Genomic DNA, 6,000 nt, shown 5'->3' on the forward strand with positions numbered 1-6,000 from the left:
AACTTCGGCATTTGGTGCAGCGCATCTATCAATGGTACTTCTATGCAGATTTCTTTGATCTTCTTTAGGAAACGGTTGAACTCTTTGTCTCTCTGGGATGCTATAATCTTCTGAGGAAAAGGGATCTTTAGATTCTGTGGTGTAGCTTGAAGAGTTTCTTCAACCTTTTTAGTAGCCTCTTCTCCATCTCTGTTTGGAATCTGACTGGGCATTAGAAGAGAGGGCTCCTTCTCTAAGTCAAGCTCCTTCTGAGTAATGATTTGGGGACCACCCATGGTACGTCCGCTCCTCAGCTCAATGCGATTGCAATGTTCTACTGGATTTAAGTCTGGTTTCCCGAGAAATGTACCCTGTGCTCTTGAGATGGACTGAGCTATCTGGGGCTATTTGGCTGTTTTGCATCTTTGGATGCTTCTCAGAATTTTCCAGTCTTTGGGTCAGTTGTTTGATCTCACTCTTCATCTCCTTTTTCTCTGAGAGGGCTTCCTCAAGCATCTTTTCAATCCTGGATAGTTGTGAAGGTGGTTGTTGCCCAGGTTGGTAGCTCTATTGCTCAGGCTGATAATTTTGATGTGCTGGTCCCTGATCTTGATTATTCCTGTACGAGAAATTGGGGTGATTCCTCCATCCTAGGTTGTAGGTATTGGAGTATGGATTAATTTGCCTCTGATTGTAGCTAGTTATTGCATCACACTGCTCAAGTTGGTTTATCTGTGCTTGCATCGACCCATGGGGGCAAGTGTCTTGAGCGTCGTCCGTGCTCCTTTAGATGTCGCAAACACAGACTATGGCATTAGCTGTGTTGCTCCCCATTGCTTCAAATTTCTTAGTCAGGGCATCCAGCTTTGCAGACATGAGTGTGAATGCATCCACCTCGAATTTTCTTGATACCTTCATCTGATTTCCTGAGAACTCACCGCTAGACCTTTCAGATGCCCATTCATGGTGGTTGTGTGCCAAATTCTCTATTATCTCTTCTGCTTCATCAAGGCTCTTGTTCATCAACGCTCCTCCTGCCGCAGAGTCTAGGGATACCTTCGTGTGATAATTAATTCCATTGTAGAAGGTGTGCAGAACCAACCACTTCTCAAGACCATGATGAGGGCATTGTCTCAGCATATTCTTGAATCTGTCCCAGGCTTCAAATAATGATTTTGAGTCTATCTGTTTAAAGCTAGCAATCAGGTTCCTCATGTGGGCAGTCTTGCTTTGGTGGGTAGAACTTGTCTAGAAATTTCTACTCACACTGCTCCCAAGATGATATGTTGTCTACTGGAAGAGAGTTCAGCCACTGCTTGGCCCTGTCTTTTAGAGAAAATCCAAAGAGAAGCAGTCTCACTGATTCTGGAGGGACACCGTTCACCTTTATCGTGCCACATATTTCATAGAACATCACTAGATGATGGTTTGGGTCTTCGTGCGGACCTCCTCCGAATTGATTCTGCTGGACCATGTGAATTACTACAAGCTTGATCTCAAAGTTGTTGGCTTCAATAGGAGGTCGGGTGATGCTGGACCGAATCCCTCGTGCATATGGTGCCGCATAATCTTTCAGCAGTTTGTCGGTCATTTCTGAGGGTTCCTGTGCAGCTTGGAAGACCTTCTGTAAATTCCTTTTCTACAGAAAGGTCATGTCAATCTCTGGATCGAATGGAAGAAGCTGCCCTGAAAGGTTAGCTCTTCTCATGCAAAACATGTTGGTGCAGTAAGCATCCGACGATCGAACCTCAGTTTTGATAATGGCAAAGGGATTCAAAGTTAAGATTCCTTGTTATCTAACGTGGTTAAATAAGGTTTCAGGAAAATCCTAACTGCGGTTAGGCAGGGGAAAATCATAAGGGGGGTAACCTTAGGTCCTAGGGAGTGGTAACCCTAGGTGGAGGAAAACCTTAAGGGGAGACAACCTTAGGTCCTAGGGGGCGGTAACCTTAGGTGGATGAAAACCCTAAGGGGCGGCAACCTTAGGTCCTAGGGGGCGGTAACCCTAGGTGGAAGAAAACCCTAAGGGGCGACAACCTTAGGTCCTAGGGGGTGGTAACCCTAGGTGGAGAAAAACCCTAGGGGGCGGTAACCCTAGGTCCTAGGGGGTGGTAACCCTAGGCGGAAAGTCCAGTCGGTCTGGAGGACCGGACTGGCATCAGGTAAAATCTCCTGAGTGGAGTAGGTGAGGATGCGTTCCCCGTAGAGGGAACAGTAGGCGTCGGGTCGACCTAGGGTTTCCGGTTGGAAATCCGAAGTCAGACCCGGACAGTCCAGAGACTGTCATTACTTCATATTCATACTTTTATTTTGTATTAACTTTGTGGTGCAGGTATTTTTGGATTAACATACTTGCAGGTACCAAAAACACAAAGAAGAACTCGGATGAACAGTGTCCGAGGCGCCTCCATGGGGCTTGGAGGCGCCTCGGGTGGAAAAGCTGACCTGGCTGCGAAGCTTCAATGGAGGCACCTTGGTGAGGGTATAAGGCGCCTTGGAAGGCGCCTTGAGCAGGTTACAAGGCGCCTTAAAGGGATGAAGTTCGACCAGATCAGATTTGATTCACGCGGAAGACTCGGCAGCATGGAGGCGCCTTGAGAAGCCTTCAAGGCGCCTTCAACACCCTTTGTAAGGGGGTTTCGACTAGCACTTCAAGATATCAAGTTCCAAGCTCTCTGTCTTCAACGTGCTGCTAATAAAGTTATTCCGAAGTGCTGCTGCAACATTCCGACGACCCGGAGCTCCATTTTTTTCTTTCTTAAGTTGTCGGTACAAAGTTATTTTAATACTTCCGTTGTATTTTGTAATTCTTATCGAGCTTATAGTTGTTGCCCACCAGAAGTGATCAAGGATCGCGGGCTTTCGAGTAGGAGTCGCCTTAGGCTCCGAACGAAGTAAATAGCTTGTCTTTCTGTGTGTTTGTTTACTTTCTGCTGCGTGTTTTAACTCCGATAGTTTCACGATTCCGATAAACGTACAATTTAGCCACGAGCGCTATTCACCCCCCCTCTAGCGCAGTCTCGATCCAATAATTGGTATCAGAGCGGGGTCGCTTTGAACTGGTGCAACCACCATTCAAGCCATTTTTCGTGTGCTATTCACCCTACGCCTTTCGTTTTTTCCCTCCAAAATTATTTTCAAAAAATTCATTTTCATACTTTCACGGGTTATTAGTATTGATAAAATATTGAATTTGGCAAAATTTGAAATAATATTTTTTAAATATTTTTTAATAATATTTTATTATTTTTTCTCGAAACTGGTGAACTTCTATTTCTATCCTTCCATACCGCACTGCTAATCCAGGATCAAGTCCTGGTACATTTTTTTTTTTGCTATTTTTTGTGTGCAAGGTTCTTTTAAAATGGCATTCCAAGAAGGATTCTGCACCGTCCGACCGCCGCTCTTTTCTGGCGAGGACTTTGGATACTGGAAGAACCGGATGGAATACCACCTCAAGACGCAAGTCGAGATATGGATCATCACCCAGACCGGACTCGAACTTCCACGTGACGACACCGGAGAACTTATCTCATGCATCAACTGGGATTCTAGCACAATAAAAAAAGTTGAAGCCGATGCCAAAGCAACCTGTATGCTATAATGTGGCCTAACCAATGAAGAACTAAACCGCATCGGCCCCTTCGCAAGTGCAAAAGAGTTGTGGCAAAAGTTGATGAAACTACACGAGGGCACTTCCGACGCTCAAGTAAGTAAGCATAATTTAATAAATGATTTATTTGAATTAGATGAGCAGAACAATACTACTTCGGCCGAGGAAAGTATTACGATGGTTGCAGGTACAAGTAAGACAGAGGAAAAGATATGGTCCGAGTCTTCAGATGAATCCGGGTCCGACGTAGAAGAACCGACGAGCTTCCTCGCTCTACCTGTACTAGCAACCGTGGCGGAAACTGAGTCCGAGTATGAGTCAGAAACCGAGAGCGAATCTGAGACTGAGTCTGATCGAAGCCACAAATCCGCATTCGTTTCCGAAGGACCAAAACCCACTGTAAGTTCACTACTCGCAGAATTTCAATTAGATAACTTGCATGAATTATTACCTTACTTAGTAAAAAAGTTGGCTAAATCCAACGTCCGGGTTAAGTCGCTCCAAAAGGAGGTAACAACCCTTAAGGAAGCGGCTGACTCGAGCTCTTTAACTGAGTCAGTTCAAATTGGAAGTTCAACTCAAGTCCAACAACTTGAGGAAGAAAATTCCAATTTGAAAGCTCAAATTAAAGAACTCAAGGACACGTTGGAACGGTTCACCTTGGGCTCCAAGAATCTAGATCTGATTCTTGGAAAACAGCGAGCCGTTTACAACAAAATTGGACTTGGATTTAAAACTAAAATAAAATACAAATCATATTTATCGCTAGTTAATAGAAATAATAGAAAAATTCTCCAAGCATGGGTGCCAAAATCTAACTTGGTTAATCAAGTTGGAACTGGTCACCATTGGGTCCCCAAGGATCAAGTCTATTACCTTGATAGACCATATCGAGGCTATGATCCAGGGGGAGCTAATAGAAAAATAATATTAAGAACATAATTCAAATTAATATTCAAATTAAATTTGAAATTAAATTCAAAATTCAAAATTCAATTAAAAATTTGAAATTAAATTAAATTCGAAATTCAATTCGAAATTAATTCAAAATTAAAAGTAAATTTCAACTTAAGTTAAATAAAAATAGATGGAGGATCCAGACTTGCTGGCACCCCCAACTGAACTACCCGACAGGGTAACTGAACCTAATCTACCCGAAATGGGTAAAACAAGAGTAGATTACCCGGCAGGGTAATTAAGGTTAGATCAAAACGGGCTAGGTTTAACTTAACTAACGGTACTGGTGAAGTTTTTGGATGATAGTACATTAGGGAAGCTTGGGCATCGCATGTCTAGGAAGATATGGCTTCGACCTGGTGCATTTGGCCAAGTGGAACTGACCGAAGCTACCCTTAAATGGATCCTAACTAGTTAGACCAAAGTTTAGTATTAAGTTCAATGGGTAGGACTATTTGGAAAACCTCGAAGGCATGGTTATTTTAATGAGTTCCTTGTGCACCATAGCCCAGAAGTTTATCCAAAGAATGCTTATTTGTTGAACCCAAAGCTAAACCTGTATCTAACACAAAGTTAAACCAAACCCTTAAATTGAACCTCAATTCATCTCACAACAATTATAGGGTTCCCTGATTGAAAATTTAGATCGGGTGAGATGACTAAGAAATTAAAATTGATTTAAAACATAATTTCAAAATTATTTAAAAATCTTCTCAAAATTAATTTCAAAATTATTTAAAAAATCTTCTCAAAATTAATTTCAAAATTATTTTAAAAAATCTTTTCAAAATAATTTTAAAATCTTTTCAAAATTCATTTCAAAATTATTTTAAAAATCTTTTCAAAATTATTTTAAAATTTTTTCAAAATCTTTAAAACTTAATTTCAAAATTCTTTTAAATTTATTTGAAAAATCTTTTCAAAATCATTTCAAAATCTTTAAAACTTAATTTTAAAATTCTTTTAAATTTATTTGAAAAATCATTTCAAAATCTTTAAAACTTAATTTCAAAATTCTTTTAAATTTATTTGAAAAATATTTTCAAAATTCATTTCAAAATCTTTAAAACTTAATTTCAAAATTCTTTTAAAATTTATTTGAAAAATCTTTTCAAAATCATTTCAAAATCTTTAAAACTTAATTTCAAAATTCTTTTAAATTTATTTGAAAAATCTTTTCAAAATCATTTCAAAATCTTTAAAACTTAATTTTAAAATTCTTTTAAAATTTATTTGAAAAATCTTTTCAAAATCTTTAAAACTTAATTTCAAAATTCTTTTAAATTTATTTGAAAAATCTTTTCAAAATCATTTCAAAATCTTTAAAACTTAATTTCAAAATTCTTTTAAATTTATTTGAAAAATCATTTCAAAATCATTTCAAAATTATTTGAAAAATATTTTTAAAATCATTTTAAAAATCTTTTAAAACTTAATTTCAAAAGTTATTT

The 6,000-nt window shown here is 39.1% G+C and overlaps 1 non-coding gene across 1 annotated transcript; it reads left to right on the forward strand.

The window, feature by feature from the left end:
• Positions 1–1,090: 1,090 nt before the first annotated feature.
• On the forward strand, positions 1,091–1,196 carry LOC122054391. The gene has a single exon (XR_006132710.1). It is a non-coding gene; the product is annotated as a small nucleolar RNA R71 (small nucleolar RNA).
• Positions 1,197–6,000: the final 4,804 nt, after the last annotated feature.

Source organism: Zingiber officinale, chromosome 3A (assembly GCF_018446385.1).
Source record: "Zingiber officinale cultivar Zhangliang chromosome 3A, Zo_v1.1, whole genome shotgun sequence".
Lineage (NCBI taxonomy): Eukaryota > Viridiplantae > Streptophyta > Magnoliopsida > Zingiberales > Zingiberaceae > Zingiber > Zingiber officinale.